The 17,834-nt window shown below is 35.2% G+C and overlaps 1 pseudogene; it reads left to right on the top strand.

Annotated features, from left to right (window-relative positions):
- LOC107847765 overlaps positions 1 to 14,002 on the top strand; it is a 23,370-nt pseudogene extending 9,368 nt beyond the window's left edge.
- Positions 14,003 to 17,834: the final 3,832 nt, after the last annotated feature.

Raw genomic sequence — 17,834 nt, 5'->3', positions numbered from 1 at the left:
TAAAAAAGTGCTAATTATGCTGCTTAGATTTTACCAAAACAAGATCCATGGATTGTTGACTCCGGGGCTAACCATCACATCACAACTGATGCTTGCAGTTTAGCCACTTCTCAGGACTACAATGGACCCGACGAGATCTCAATGGGAAATAGTAATACCATTCCAATTTCTCACACTGGTAACACTCACTAATGTGTATCAAATAAGATCTTTAAATTAAATGATACCCTCTGTGCCCCAACCATTAAAAGAAAACCTCTCTTTGTCTCAAGATTTTATCATGATAACAAAACATCCATTGAATTTTTTCCATTTAATTTTGTTGTGAAGGATCTGACTACGGAGGCACCTCTGGTGTGCGGGCAGAATAGACATGGGTTGTATGAGTGGTCGTAAGAAACAACACGTATTTTCCAACCTCAATTAAATTTGGTAGTTAGTTGTCTTCCTAGTGACCTGTGGCATAGACGATTGGGGCACCCAAATCGTCAAAGTTTACATAAGTTGTTAAGAAAGTTTTCAATTCCATTTTGTGATTCAAAAACTCCTTTAGTTTGTAATTCTTGCAATTCAAATAAGATGCACAGTGTCACGAGCCGAACTAGGGTCTGGCTATGACGGACATCCTGAACCATAAAGGCCTGAATATCCTACTCTATCCGGTAGTCATGCACAACATTTATATAATAAAAGAAGATGCAGAAATACAATCAGATACGGAAACATGATCATACTCTGAATTCAGTTTAACAATAAGGAATGAAATATTAAATCAACGAAACAACATCTAGAACAATCTGCGAAGTCTCTACTATATGATCAAATGACAACTGTCTGAAAACTGGGACAAGGCCCCCAGTAGACTAAAATAAAAGGAATAACATAATCTGATATAATAGGCCTTCTGGAACAAAAGAGGCTCACCACTGCACTGATCACTTCCCTCTGGGTACTCTACTGCCTAGCCGGACCCCTAGATTGAGCCTCTGAACCTGGAAGGTAGGGGGTCAATATAGATGTACTGGTACTGCAAGTCACATTCTCTGAGCCATTTAGCAAATTATATCTCTGTTTTCAAAACATGGAATTTAGGACCGCCATATCAACAATTCTTTTCAAGAAACTCATTCTTTAAAACCCATGCAAACATATGCAAGGAAACTCTCTTTGTCAACATTTCAAGAATTCAAGGTGGTTATGTCAAAGTTCTCAATTATATGCATTTCTTTCTCTTTAACACAAGAATATCATAGTAACATCAACAAACACCCTCTCATTATTTCTAAATCATGTTTCAATTGCTATGACATTGAGAAAACTACTTTCAAATCACAAGGCATGCATTTCAACTCTTTTCCGACAAAACCATAATCTTTAATTCAACATACGAGAGGGGTTTCATAATAAGTACTCTCAAACAATCTTCAATCTCAGTTTTCATATATATACATATACCTGTAAATCAATTCAAGGGGAAAAGACCTAAACGCTAAATCAACAATATAAAAAAAAAAATTATAATGCTTAATTAAAACATAGATTCCAAAAAAAAACCTCTAAAATTCATGCTTGATAATCTTTAAATCATGATCTAGTGTTTACAAGCCCATGTAATTTTTAGGATAAACCCCACTTTCCTCAAAATAGGAATTTGATAGATGCTTCTTGAAGCCTACGGTTTGGGGATTCGAATCTTCAATCAATTTTTAGAACCCACAGTTAAATCTTGAGAGATCTTGATTCTTAGGCTGAGACCTAAGTGTTTAGTTCTTGAGGGAGTTGGAGAAAATGACCATATTTTGGTCAATTGGGGGCTTAATCAGGTGTTTATGGTTGAATAAGGGTGGGGAAATAGACTAAAATACCCCTAAGGAAACAAAGAAAGTCGCAGCAGTCCCTCAGTTGATAGGATGATATGCTGAAGTAAATTGGGCATAACTTCTTACTCCGATGTTGAATTTGGATTAAATTAGTCGCATTGGAAAGAAGACTCAAAGATATTTCATTTTATATATAGCAGCCCTCTCAGTTCATTATATACAGAAAGTTATGGTCGACGAAAGTTGACCCCAGTTGAAGTGTCCACTAAAACAAAATCGATAGAATTGTTTTCAACTTGTCTTAGATTTAGGGGATTCTTGTGACTTCAATTCATACTCAAAGGTTTTCCCACACTATAGGAGTGATCATTACATATACATTAACAAGGAATAATTTAGTTTGTGTCTATACATGTAGGAACGATGGTCTAAATTTTAGCCCGAAAGTACAGGGTGTTACATTATCCCCCTTGGGATCATTCATCCCCGAATGATGGGTAGGGACTTTTGAGGCTCTAAAAGTGTAGAATAAAGAACATAACATCGCATTGAATATTTTCCTTGACAAAATATGCGAAGGCAGTCAACGAGATTCATGATAACCCCTAGGGAACATGTAAGCACGAAACATGCGATAAAGAAACTTGATGTTGACATGATCTTGGCATGTGTTTTATAGCACATGATCAAAACATTGTAAGACATGAATTTTTTTATAAGAAGCTTCGGCCTGATTAAGATTGGTACACGACATGAGATGAGATTCTCGCAGGACATAAGAATTGAAACATTAAAGATACAACGAAAAGACTTAAACATTAGAGACACTACTCTTCTGCACCACAAACAATAAATTTCTTGCTTTATCAGTTCCAATTTACAATTCTCCCAATACACAACTAACCACACGATCTTGATTCCCACTGTATAATACTCTTATATTGAAGCTTAACTCGGAGAAAAGAGGTGTTAGCTTAAGCTATTGGACTCCATATTCTACATCTCCTTAAGAAGATTTACTTCACCTTATCACTAATGTCAAACACACTTAAGTTTTAAATCAAGGATTACTAACCATACAGCACATTGGTTTGCATTTTCAACAATCACAAAATTCAAGTCTAATCATTACTACACCCACTACATGGATCTCCCCACTAAGACCAAAAATTTTCAATTACTTTCGCAAATATTTTTGCCATATTCCTCCTTCTTAGCTATTCCACACAACAATAGTTCATCTCTTTCTTTTCCCTTTCACCAATAACCTTAGTTCGATAGTCATATCAATTTTTTTTCACCTTCAAATACAACAAATTGTTTTAGCTCATCAATGTTAACACACTGCTGCAGTATTGTTCCATTTCTTTCACCAAGATCTCCAAAAAACTCCTCTATCTCTGCCAGCGTAGCCTCTTCGTCTTCATCATCATCATTATAATCAAGGATACTATCATCGTCATCCTCTTCTTCTTTTACCCTGCCCTTTAAACCTGTAGTCTGCACATAATAATCCTCAAACAAATTCTCCTTCAAGATTGACCTGACAACTAACTTTGTGAACCAGCTAGGTATCTTGTTTCAAGAAAGAAATGTATTAAAGATGCCTTGCTCGTACCATCCCTGTGGCGGAAGCATTTTCATCTTGTAACTGAAAGAAAAAAGTCCATTTTCAGCACAATGTTTTCCACTAGCAAGGAAACAAAGTCTTAAGTTATCCCATTCTATACCATCCCACATATCATCCAATACAATAAGATATCTCTTTCCAATTAAGTTTTTCCTCAACTTGTCAGCAAGGATGTCATCCTTTTCTCCCTTATCCATTGAACCGAAACTTGACTAAAAATCTTTTGCAATAGATCTCTCTGGTTATATCTTTGAGAAACGATGCACCATGCTCGAACATCAAAGTGAGAAACAATGCTCTTATTATCCTACACCTTTATAGCAATAGTCGTCTTCCCTTGTTCCCCCATCCCGACAGTAGAGATGACATCTACCTCACTTGTCCTTCGAGTCGGATGCCGAATTAGTTTTTCTATTGCTATATAAAAACCCACTATCTTATCATCATCACTCACAGTATTGCTATGTTGACTTGGCAGATGTTAAGATGGCTCTACCATATAGTGAGGCTTAAGAGAGACGTCTGCAGACTACACCACAGCCACCTCTGCATTAATTTGCTTGATCTCTTTTAAGATTGTAGGAAGTGAGCAAAAATGTGCCAAAGCACATTATACTGAGCACGAATATATGAATAGAATCAATGGAAACTTCATCTTCATATGCCAAATTGATAGTACGCCTCCAAAAATCTTTAAGAATTTCATGTTCATGGTGCAACTTTGCGACATCTCTGAAAAATGGATGATAAAGATGACAACTCCTCCTCTAAAATGGATGTTAAATATCATAACTATCTCTCCAAATTATCAAAAAGAGGTTTCATCAGGAAATCTAAATCTGATTTAGATTTCAACACCTTCAGATCTTTAGTTTTCTCCAGTACCCGCATAGAGTAAATATCTCCAGTGCCACTGGTTTCATCTTCGTCTATAGATCCAGGAAGAAGCTTTTGAATTACATATAGAACATCACCTGCTATAGCTGTAACCTTTTTCTATAACCTCATTCAACCAGTTACCATTATTAACATGATTCGATACATCGGCATCAAGGAAAACCAACAAGAAATCTATTGCCACATCAATATTTTCAGCAATGATATTATTAGGAAAGTTCTCGTGCTTTTTTGTTTTTGAGATACATCAGCAAACTGTGGAGACGATGTGAAAAATCCTTTTGGTAATTTCTTGTCCTTGAAAATTTTTGATTGAGTAAACTTTGAGGCCTGTAGTTCACCAAGAAAAATCTTCTTCATTTCCAGTTCCACTAACACAATCAAACATAATAGATAGGGAGGTTTATTGAAGATATCATCTTCAGACTCAGCAGCGTCAACTAAAACAGCAAGACAAAATTGCCCCACATTGTTAGCCATGAACTAAAGTCAAGTCTCCAAACATTCCAACTTCTCATGGTTGACGTAACCATTTATCTTTGTGGCATACAAGTATCTAAAAACTTTCATTTTCTTTTGAACAATTTCCAGTTGCTTTGTGAATTGATTTCTTTCAAGGTAAGACCTATTTGATTCCCTGTGGCGCTATAGTACATCATTTAGATTCTCTCTGAGTCAATCCATATATTTCGACAAATCAGAACCATTCAACTCAGAATTGTAACTTAAACTAGTATTACCATCAATGACTTTCAACAACTGTGATTCTAGCCTTTTCAGATCAAGGTTAGTTTTACATTCATCTGGAATTCCAATAAAATCCCCACAAAGCATTTTCACAATCCTTCTGGCCTTCTTTGTGATTTTTACTACGGAATTAGACCAAAGAAAATAACTGTATTTTACAAAAGTTCTCAATAATTTTAGATCCATTTTAAGTTTCTCAATTTGATCAATCTTGAAGCTATCTAGATCACCTCCACTCTTGATCCTTCTTAGGTGATCTAATATTTCCTCGATTTCATTTTGAAGACTTACCAGACCATTATGTCTTTCTAAGTTTTATTCACATCAGCAAGAAAGTTGTTGCCATCAAATTTGTCAAAGTTAAGATTGTAAGCAGTCTTGACTAGGGTTGATTTACCGATTCCCCCTATACCATATATAGCCATAATATCAACTTGAGAATCTATTCCAATGGGGTGGAGAGCAACACTTAAAACTACACGATTTAGGTTTCCTGCAACCACCTTTACAATCTCTTGAATAAACCTTGACTCACACCCATCAGATTTGTTTTGTAAGACCATTCCTCCCAAATCAGCAGTTATTGCTACCACATTAGTCTATCACTATAAAATGACGAACCATCCCTCAATCAACAGTTAAAGAACTAAAACTATTTATTTACACAAAAGTCACCCTCACTTTGTCTTCTAACATTGTGACTTTGTATCACCACTTTAACAAATACTACTACTCGTGTGGAAATACAGTTCCAATATTTTGCGACACATTATTACCCTTATACATGACATCTGCAGCATGAATTTTGAAAGGAGGAAGAATAGACTTTGTACCTTAGGCTGATAAGCATGATTTTATCAGAATAAAGGCATACACTCAAATCAATACAACTTGAAGAACTAATGGACTCCTCTCAAGTCCTTGCCTAATTTTTATAATCTTTTATGGCTCAATCAGAAAGGACCATACCATTTAGATTATAGACTTCTGCACTTAAATCACCTCAACAATGAGACATATCTGAGAACATCAGAGTAAGGAAAGAATTAGGATAACTTTGATTTCGTATAGGCGCCACCATAGCATGAATTAGAGTATGAAAGAGAAATATTTTGACTCTTTAGCATGAACTAGAACATGAACAAAGAGAGACATTCCTAAACGCCTTATAGCCTCCTTCTTATAAGTGTAGCGAGCTACATACCCATAATCAAATGTTACTCGACGCGATTTCGCAGACACTCTATGACCATGAACCGTGCTCTAATACCAAGTTTGTCATGACTCGAACTAAGGCCTGGCCATGACGGACATCCCGAACCATGAAGGCCCGGACATCCTACTCTATCTGGTAGTCATGCATAACATTCATCTAATAAGAAAAGATGCGGAAATACAATCTAATATGGAAACGTGGTCATACTGGGAATTCAGTTTAACAATAAGGAATGAAATCAAAAATCAACTAAATAATATCTAGAACAATCTGCAAAATCTCTACTACATGATCAAATGACAACTGTCTGAAAACTGGGGCAAGGCCCCAAGTAGACAAAAACAAAAGAATAACATAATCTGATATAATAGGCCTTCTGGAACAAAGAAGGCTTACCACTGCATTGATCACTTCTCTCTGGGTACTCTACTGCTTAGTCAGACGCCTAGATTGAACCTCCAAACTTGGGAGGTACGGGGATCAATACAGATGTACTGTTACGCAGAGAAAATCTAAAATAATAATTTATATTCAACATATATGAGAGTAATTGAAAATAGTTCATAAATATGTCATATGGTAAAAATCACATGGGAATTTTAAAAGACTCTGTAAAATCATCTGAACTCCATAACACTCTTTGTTTTACTTCTGTGGTAGGTGGTATACCCTACAATTTCACAGCTTTCACCGACTACCTTATCTCGATTGCTGCCAAGATAGGAGTACTTGTGAGGGAAGAGCACACAAGATCACACAGCAGGGTGCCACAATCCCAATCAAGTCATTATATCGTCGTTGGGCTCAATATCACGAAGCAGGGCTCCAAACCATAAGTCCCAATTTGGGATGACAAAGTACTAGGTACACAAGATCACATAGCAGGGTACCAAGTTCCCGTATTGGCAAATCACGGTTTCCAGCATAGAGCCATTTGACTTGGGCTTTCTTCAGGTAACCATCTAACTCACATCAATCCAGTTTTTAACTCTTTAAAACATAGATTCTCTGAAATCAAACTCTAACTCTATCATGGCATATATTTATATGGTATCATCGTACCATTGACTTGCAAGTCACATTCTCTGAGCCATTTAGCAAATTATATCTCTGTTCTCAAAACATGGAAGTTAGGACCACCATATCAATAATTCTTTTCAAGAAACTCATTCTTTAAAACTCATGTAAACATATGCAAGGAAACTCTCTTTGTCAACATTTCAACAATTCAAGGTGGTCATGTCAAAGTTATCAATTACATGCATTTCTTTCTCTTTAACACAAGAACATCATAGTAACATCAAGAAACACCCTCTCATTATTTCTAAATCATGTTTCAATTGCTATGACATTGAGAAAACTACTTTCAAATCACAAAGCATGCATTTAAACTTTTTTCCGACAAAATCATAATCTTTAATTCAACATACGAGAGGGGTTTCATAATATGTGCTCTCAAACAATATTCAATCTCAGTTTTCATACATATACATATACTTGTATAAATTCAAGGGGGAAAGACCTAAAATCCAAATCAACAATATAAAAAAAATATTTATAATGCATAATTAAAACATAGTTTCCAAAAAAAAAAACCTTTAAAATTCATGCTTGATAATTTTTAAATCATGATCTAGTGTTTACAAGTCCATGTAATTTTTAGAATAAACCCCACGTACCTCAAATTAGAAATTTGATAGATGCTTCTTGAAGCCTACAGTTTGGGGATTCCGAATCTTCAATCAATTTCTAAAATCCACGGTTGAATCTTGAGGGATCTTGATTTTTAGGTTGAGACCTAAGTGTTTAGTTTTTGAGGGAGTTGGAGAAAATGACCATATTTTGGTCAATTGGGGGCTTAATCACGTGTTTATGGTTGAATAAGGGTGGGGAAATAGACTAAAATACCCCTAAGGAAACAAAGAAAGTCGCAGCAGTCCCTCAGTTGATAGGATGATATACTGAAGTAAATTGGGCATAACTTCTTACTCCGATGTTGGATTTGGATTAAATTAGTTGCATTGGAAAGAAGACTCAAAGATATTTCATTTTATATATAGCAGCCCTCCCAGTTCATTATATACAGAAAGTTATGGTCGACGAAAGTTGACCCCAGTTGAAGTGTCCACTAAAACAAAATCGATAGAATTGTTTTCAACTTGTCTTAGAGTTAGGGGATTCTTGTGACCTCAATTCATACTCAAAGGTTTTTCCACCCTATAGGAGTGATCACTACGCATACATTAATAAGGAATAATTTAGTTTGGATCTATACGTGTAGGAATGATGGTCTGAATTTTAGCCCAAAAGTACGGGGTGTTACACAAGGTTACCTTTCTCTGCAAATACTCTGCAAAGTCAATGACCATTGCAAATTATTTACAACAATTTATGGGGACCTTCCCCGATGTTGTCAGTTGATCAAAAACGTTACTATGCATTGTTTGTTGATCACTTTTCAAAATATATGTGGATATATACTCTGAAAAATAAAAGTGATGTTAAAGATATTTTTAAAAGTCCGTATCCTTTACTTGAACGCCGCTTTAACACAAAAAATTCTCTCATTTTACACTGATGGTGGTGGTGAATTTAAAGGATTATCTACCTACTTAAAAACACATGGTATTGAACATCTTGCTTCACCCCCTTATACACCTCAACATGTAGCTTTAGTTGAACGACGCCACAGATACGTTGTTGAAACAGCCAAAACCTTAATTCATCAAGCCTCCCTTATCTCGAACTTTTGGAGTTTTTCTTGTCTTCAAGCAGTTTATCTTATCAATAGGTTACCCTCGGTTACCCTAAAAGATAAATGTCCTTATGAAATACTTTTTCAAAACACCCCAAAATTTGATTCCATAAGAACTTTCGGGTGTTTATGCTATCCTTGGTTGCGACCATACACCAAAAATAGGCTTGAGCCTCGTTCAACTCCATGTGTATACCTAGGTTTTTCCAACAAATATTATTTCCATTAGTTCTTTGATCCAATCTCTTCAAAAATATATTTATCTAGAGATGTTCTATTTTTTTAGAATAATTTTCCTTTTCAAAATATCTTCTCCCATTTATCATATTTTCAAATTAAATCATGGGAAACAATTGAACAGAAAAACAGTCAAATCACCTGTGAAGCTCAAAAGTTTAACATGGAACTTCCTCCTGTTATTGCAAGTGTACCTTGCCCACAAAGTTCACCTATGCCAATCGCCACAACCAGAGAGCAATCTCAAGGTTCAGGTATGATCCTCAACTCTCGTCAGCTATGATTTTCTCTTCAAATTCTAGGCAGCCGCTCAACCTTTCTGCACCTTCTTCCACGAAGTAAACCACCCATTTCCAAACAAAAAATCCACCCTTTTTAACTTATAAACGACGGAATCCGCCTTCAGCTCCCAAGTCATTGCCTTCATCCAGTAAAACCATACATTTACAAACTTCCATACCTTTCCCTATTACAGTGCCTTCTACTCCAAATTTGTCAGCTATCGTTAACCCCCCCCAAACACACAACTAAGCCAAATCACTTCAACCGCACCTTCCACAACAATGCCAAGTCACCCAATGGTTACCCGTTCCAAAAATAACATCCTTAAGCCCAAACATCAACCTAACTTTCTTGCTCACTTTCTAAGTCCAAAAACGCCCTCTTCCTACAAGAAAGCTCAGTATGGACCCCACTGGAAAGATGTTATGCAAGATGAATTTGATGCTCTTATGAGAAACCAAACGTGGACTTTGGTTCCCAACTATCCTTTGAAGAATGTAGTAGACTGTAAGTGGCTATTTCGCATTAAGCATCATCCTGATGGTTCTATTGATAAGTATAAAGCTCGATTAGTGGACAGAGGCTTCACTCAACGGCCTGGACTTGACTACCATTCCACCTTCAGTCTGGTAGTCAAGCTTACGACTATTCGCCTAGTTCTCGCCATCGTTATTCAACACAATTGGCGTTTGCATCAACTTGATGTAAATAATGCATTCTTGCGAGGTTATTTAGAGAAACAAGTTTATATGAGACAACCTCCTGGCTTTGAGCATCCGACTTTGTCCAATCATGTCTGCAAACTTGACAGAGTTATTTACGAGCTCAAATAGGTACCTAGATCTTGGTACACCGAGCTCAAGAAATTTCTGGTAACACAAGGTTTTTTCAAATCACAATCTGACTCGTCCTTGTTTATCTTACATCATTCAGGTCTCACTGTTTATATCCTTGTATATGTGGATGACATTATTGTTACTGGAAATCAAGAACATGGTATTTGACAAATTATTGATGCCCTTGCTCAACGTTTCTCTATCAAGGACCTTGGCCACTTAAACTACTTTTTGGGTGTTGAGGTTTTGTCGTATCAAGGTGGTCTTCTATTGTCTCAACAAAAGTATGTAGAAGACCTTCTCCAGGAAGCCAATATGCAAGACAACAAAGGTGTTTCCACTCCTATGTCAGTCTCTACAGTTCTTAGTATAAATCAAGCTGATCCTATTATTGATGACCCTCTCTTTCGAAAAATTGTTGGCAAGCTACAATATTTGTCTTTCACCAGACCTGACATCGCTTTTATAGTAAATAAACTCTCCCAGTTTATGCATTTTCCTCAAGCTAATCATTGGAAAGTTGTTAAGCGATTGCTTCGATATCTCAAACAGACCTCCTCCTTTGGGCTTCAAATAACCTGTGAGACTGATAATCAAATTATGATGTACTCTGACTCTGATTGAGCTGGTGACCCTGTAGACAGAACTTCCACAACTGGCTATGTTATATACCTTGGAAGTACGCCAGTCTCGTGGTCCTCCAAGAAGCAGCGATCCGTCTCTTGGTCATCCACCGAAGTTGAATACTGAGTCGTAGCTGCTGCTTTTGCAGAAAACAACTGGATCACCAACCTACTGCGTGAGCTTCGTTTTTCCCTTGCCTGCATTCCACGCATACTCTGTGATAATATTGGGACTACATACATTTGTGAGAATCCTGTCTTTCATAGTAAGATGAAGCATATTGCCATCGATTTCCACTTTGTCAATGAGCAGGTGCAACGCAAAGAGGTTGAAGTCAAGCACTTACATGTTGCTGATCAGGTTGCTGATGTCCTAACCAAGCCACTTCCACATGCTTCTTTCAGTCGTATGTTTGACAAGTTAGGTATTGTAGACGTCAACACCAACTTGGGGGGCGTAAAAGAGATATACGAGAATAATTTGTAATTATATCATTAGTTATCTACTTGTACAGCTGTTATCAGTTATTGTATCACTTTAGGAGTGTAATTAGCTGTTGTATTACTTTAGGACTCAGTGTTGTATTAGAGCCTATATATTCTCCATTAACTGATGAATAAACATCGATCTTCTCATTCTCTGTTCAGCAGTAGTTCCTTAACTTCTTACTAAGGGAGTGGGGCGTAGTGTTTCTTGTCGTTGGTAGCCATTTCGTTCGTTTCTTTTGTAAGAAAATTCTTCGACAAGATCTTTATATGGTACTTCCTCAGTTTGATGTTGGAAATAAGTGAGATACCTTAGTTGCTATGCCGTCTATGCCTCTTCCTTGTGAGGTGATACTTTGCCTGACGTTTAGGATAATTTTGTCTGTCTCCACCCAACTTAAGAAATTTTGTGTTTGAAGATCTTAGATTTATTCATATCGGGGAATAGATGTGTTTGATAAATAAAATGTGATTGGTGAATTAAGTCTTCGTTCAAAATTTTTTTATGAATGATAATACTTTGATCTTAAACAGGTATCTCATTACAACAATTATTTGACACAAGGCCTAGTTTTGGAAAGACGATACATTAAATAGGTTTCTGTTCTAGACACGTGTGCAACTTGGTAATCTTGAATGCTGACAATTGACAAGTTCATAGAGTAGTTATTTCATTATTTATAATAGGCACACTAACTATAGTTTCTCTAAACCTCTCTTCCGCTGTTCTCCTTTCCCTTTTCCCAATTCTCTTGTTAATTTTTCTTGCGGATGAGTATTTTTTAAAATTTCTCTCTGGTTAGCCATCGAAGGCTTGACGAATTAATTTCCATTTAAGTGGTTGGTGTTAGATTGCCTGCACTAACTGGCATTATAATAGGCTGCTCTAGTGTCACAAACCTCCTTTCTGACGCCTTATTGATTGTTCATTAATGTAGATCTTTTTCTGTTTCTGTTCATGGGTTGATTTCTTTGCCGTTTTATTCAGATAGATGAATATCTTTCCAATTTATGTCCGAGCTTGCTTTGGTGGCCAGGATCAGGGCTGTCAAGAGAGCTAGAAGATCAGATTTGAGGAGGATATACAGCTATCAACGTATAGTAGTTTATATAGATAGCATGGCTCCCGGAGGTAGCAATTACCAAGGAAAAAGGTTCAAATATGTCACTGAACTATTAGAAATGACTCATTTATGTCATCCGTTAAAAGTTGGGCTCATTTATACCATCGTCGGTAGGCGCGTTTGAGCGAGTGGCTGGGGACTTTCCAGTGGTTTTGGTCGGGTTTTTGTCACCTGAGCTTTCCGATCCTCTTGGTGGTGTTGTATTTTGAACACAACCCACAAAACATATAATGACTTTAAACAGTCACCAGAAATTAACACACGGTGACTTGATATTTTTTTTTCGGAATTTTCTCACCAATTCTCTGATACTATGTGAGATATGGGAAAAATATTATTGAATTGTGTCTACATAATTACATTGACACTTTATTTATAAACACTATAATACAATACTTTTTCAAATAGGATTTTGTATACTATTTCTATTCCTACTCAGATTCTAACATTCTAACAGTGACATTGTTAACTAGTTTTCTTTATCCAATTGTAAACGGTGATCTTATACATTTTGTTACATCTATAACTTGAAAGTTCTTTATTCATAGTCTTGTCTGCATTTTATCTAGTGTTAGGAGGCTCATAACTTTTATGTCCGGCTTTGTCTTTGCTGGTCGAAAATGAGGGCAAATAAGAACATGATTTATTTGGTTGTTCGCTTGCCAATTAATTTTCGAAGTGCCACTTTTGTTGATTTTCACATTGTTCTGATTGCAATGTACTGCTTGAAAAGGTCATGTTGGTAATAGTTCTTTCGCTGTTTTCTGGAATAGGTTTTCAGCTGTTTTGGTCATCAGTTCTGCCTGCACTTTGAGGCTTTCAACCTTGGATTGACACCAGTTTACATGGCATCCCTTCTTTTTATGGGCCACTGAAGATGATGCAAAAAGATTTAGTTATAAGTCGGTGGATTTGGCAGAAAGTTACCATGGCAAGGAGTACCGAGGAGCATCCATGATAGTCACAAAACTGTCCGAGGCAGTTTAGATGGGTTGATTATCCATAGGAGCATGGCACACTTCTTCTCTGGTGGTGGTGACATGAATGAGCTGAAGCTACAGATAGTCGGGCGTATTTGGCCAGAGCCATTGTAAACTAGATATATGCATCTTCTGTCATCGCGGGGATGCCCAGAAAGTATAGTTAGTTATCGCCAAAATTGGTTCGTGGCTTAATTTTCTTGCATATTTTGTAAATGGTTATTGCAAAATCTGCAGATGGTTCTGTACAGTTTCTGTTTTTTGGATCGATCATAGTTTAGCTCAGCTGTGAATCATGCATCTAAAGTTTCTAGGCATTTGGGGTTTTCTGACCAGCCATATGATAAACTATCTGGTTTTTAGTCTCTTTCTATATTATCTCTTGAATCTCCTCAAATTGTTGTTTTATATTTAATTTTCATTTCTATAGGAAGGTTAGCCGAGGGTTTTGTGGAAAAAACATCTTTACATAGGGTAAGGTCCGCGCACATTCTACCCTCCTCACACCCCACTTGTGGGATTGCATTAGTTTGGTTGTTGTCCTATTTCCTATAGGAAGAAGGTTGTAATTCTGATCTCGATTAGATAGTTGCATTCTTCTCATCTCTCTTATTTGGCTTGAGGCACTATTAGGGCAGGTGACCAAGAGCAAGAAACCCCTTGTATTGGTGGTTTAGGCGCTTTTAATGAATGGACGAAAGATCTCTTATAAAGTCAATAATCTTTTCCTGTGAATGAAAACCTAAACCTCTGAAGTTTTTCATTTTATATAAGAATAACAGATACGATGAAATTTCACGAGTGACTTTAGAGAGGTTAAAGTGTAAGCATATCTTATCCCTACCTCTTGAAAGCATTGAAGTAGAGAGGTTGTGAGATATCAAGGAATGGACATATTGAAGCACCCAACTGTGTAGTTTAGCATTTAGCAAAGAGGATAAAAACGGAGAGAAGTCCGAATTTCCAGCAGAGACAAAAAGCACCTAGACGTTTCTCTTATTTGACTAAGCTTGGAGACAGAGTCATCCATATTTATTGATTTGTTCAAATATTATAGTTGGAGTAACTAATCTATGATACATATGTATAATCTATATCTATAATATATTAAAAATATGAAGACCTTAGAAAAAAGTTATTTGAACATTTTGTCCTTCATTAAAAAACTCTTGAAAAAATTATTTTTTCACTATTTTTTTAATTTATTATTTAATTATTTTTTATTATATTAACTAGACTTCCTAAAATATATGAGACTCCTAAAATATATGGTAGGAGAATTAATTAATATTTTTCTTTCTACTAGACTTCTTAAAATATATGGGACTCCTAAAATATATGGTAGGAGAATTAATTAATATTTTTCTTTCTACTGTTCAATTAGAAAAATACTCCTAAAATAGTAATTAAGGAAATCCTTCTATAAATATTGACATGTATTTTAGAGAACAAACTGCTTGCCTATTGGGAGAATATGATTGATGATCATCTAACTTGATTCGATTGCATGTCTAGATTGGTAATGCTTGATTTTCTAACCTTCAACTTCTTCACTATTTTTATCAGCATAATAGAATTCAATAGGTGTATATATATATCTTCTTTGTTTTTATTCAAAATCATTCTTTAGGATCAAAATTTTCGCTCAAACAAGAATTAATTAGATAAAAATCGAAGATTTGTGATCACTGTTATATTACTTTTTTATAGTTTACAGGTCGTAGATGAATGTCGGTTGACTTTGAAGAATTTCTTATGTAAAGATTAGATTTAATTGTATTGTTTTGATATCTTTATTATTTTATTATTTTATTTTAATTTACAGATGTTAGATGGATGTGGGTCGGCTTTGAAAATTTTTTTAACTAAAGATTAGGTTTAATTGTACTATCATAATATATCTATTCTTTTGTTATTTTGTGATAGTTTATAGTTCGTAGATGAATCTCGATCGACTTTAGGGAATTTTTTTATGTAAAGATTAGGTTTAGTTGTATTATTTTAATATCTCTATTATCATATTATTTCGTTATTGTTTACATACTTAAAAGATATTAAATTTAATTATTATATTCATCTTTATTATTCAAACAAATATATTATTTAGTGTAATGTTTGAACTCATTAAAGTGAGGTACATGCGCAAGGCGCGTACACCTAAACTAGTAACTAATAAGCATGCAAATCAAACTACTTATAGTTCATTGGGTTGTAAGAGCTTAACCATACTCGAAATTTATATCGATCTTATAGACGTATGACATATATATTCTTATAAAAGTTAGTATTAATTCGAAATTTATATCGATCTTATAGATGTATGACATATATACTCTTATCAATGTTAGTATTAATTCAAAATTTATACCGGTCTTATAGATGTATGACATATATACTCTTATCAATATTAGTATCAATTCATAGGTATTCTCGTATTAGTATATAATTTTATCATGATATATACATTCAACATAGATAAAGTTTTACCATGACGAAATTATATTTTAAATATATTGTTTTTCATCAATATATATGCTTCCAAGAAAGAATGAAAAGAACTTTCTTTAGTTCAATTTGTACTCAATATATTTTATACAAAAAAAATATATATATATATATATCATGCAACGATAGGAGATGCATTTTTTAAGAAAGTCCGTGAATTACGATAGACAATAAATATAGTGTATTGAATCATAAACCAATCGTATAGGCTCCGATAGTATATTAAAAAAGAAAAATTTGCAATGTAATTTGATCTAAAAAATTAGTTTATCGAATAAAAATTAGTCAAAACATATTGTTTCCAACATAATTTAATTCATGGAAAATAAACTTCAACCACAAATAAAAATATGAAAAAATAATAATTTTATTGATAAACAATGGAGGTACAAATCTGTTCCTCTTTTGATTCTTCTCTCATGATTTTCTTCGCAATTCGAGGGCCATCAGTAGCATATTTCTCGAATGTATGAAGATTTGGATATGAATTTCTCCGTAATTCGAGGACCGTTAGTGGCGTATTTCTCGAACGTAGGAACATTTGGATTTGATCTCCATGAAATGAGGGTTTGTCTTCTTGATGTATTTGATTATCAAGAAGAGAGGGTTTTGATCTTTATAATATCCCATGAATTTATTGGGACTTTTCAGATCTTTGATCTTTTTATGAATATCCCGTCAATTTATGGGATACTGGAGATGCCTCTTTAAGGATATTTGCCCCCTTTATGTAGGCGTAATTTAGGATTTAGATTGAGTAGCCATCAAGCTAGATTTAGGGTAAAGTAGACCCCAAGAACTCTAACCAAAATTGAACTCTTTTTGTAGAGTTCACAAAATTTCAGTGTCTACAAATGACCCCCTGCTTCAAGGCTTGTCGAAGTGTAGACTTGATGAAACTCAAAGACGAGTCTTGAAGTACTGCTTCTATCTTTACGATCCTGCGACTATAGATTTGCATATTTGATTTATGAGAGAAGAGATGAAGGGCAGATTTGGTCCCACTAGGCGTGCCAATTTGTTTCCAACATTATTTAATTCATGAAAAATAAACTTCAACCATAAATAAAAATATGAAGAAACAATAATTTTATTGATAAACGATTGTGGTTACAAATCTGTTCCTCCCTTAATTCTTCTCTTGATTTTCTCCGTAATTCGAGGGTCGTAAGATTACCTTCTAGGATTACCTTACTTATGGTAGGAAAGGATATCTATCCCTTTGCATCGCAAGACTATATCCTTTACCTAAAAGGTGTTATCTTGAGCAAAAGCTTTTAGTTCACCTAAAAAAAAAAAGGAGAACGAAAAAAGAAGAAGGAATGCTTACCTAAATATGGCGAGTATCTCGATCGGCAAAGATGGATCAAATTACACTCTTGAGTTTGCTCGCCTACCGAAATTGTTGTAAATATTAGAGTTCTCTTTCCAACGAAAAAAGGACACTCACGATTTCAACACTCCTATGCCTAGATATGATTTGTCTTGTGAAGCGACGCAAACCTGAAATTGAAAACGTATCAGCAGGCAGAGGCAACTTCAAAAAATTATCTAGGATAATTCTGAAGGTTTTAAATTATGAATTTTGGATATATTATATATTTTCGAGTCTAGTTTTGAAAAAATCAAGCGGTTCGTGATTTCATCGTTCCTACTTTGAGATATGAAAGTTTTAGTGAAGACACACAGATCTGAA

This window comes from Capsicum annuum, chromosome 1, assembly GCF_002878395.1.
Source record: "Capsicum annuum cultivar UCD-10X-F1 chromosome 1, UCD10Xv1.1, whole genome shotgun sequence".
NCBI lineage: Eukaryota > Viridiplantae > Streptophyta > Magnoliopsida > Solanales > Solanaceae > Capsicum > Capsicum annuum.
Note: the sequence above shows the minus strand (reverse complement) of the source record. Positions and strands in the feature narration are given on the sequence as shown.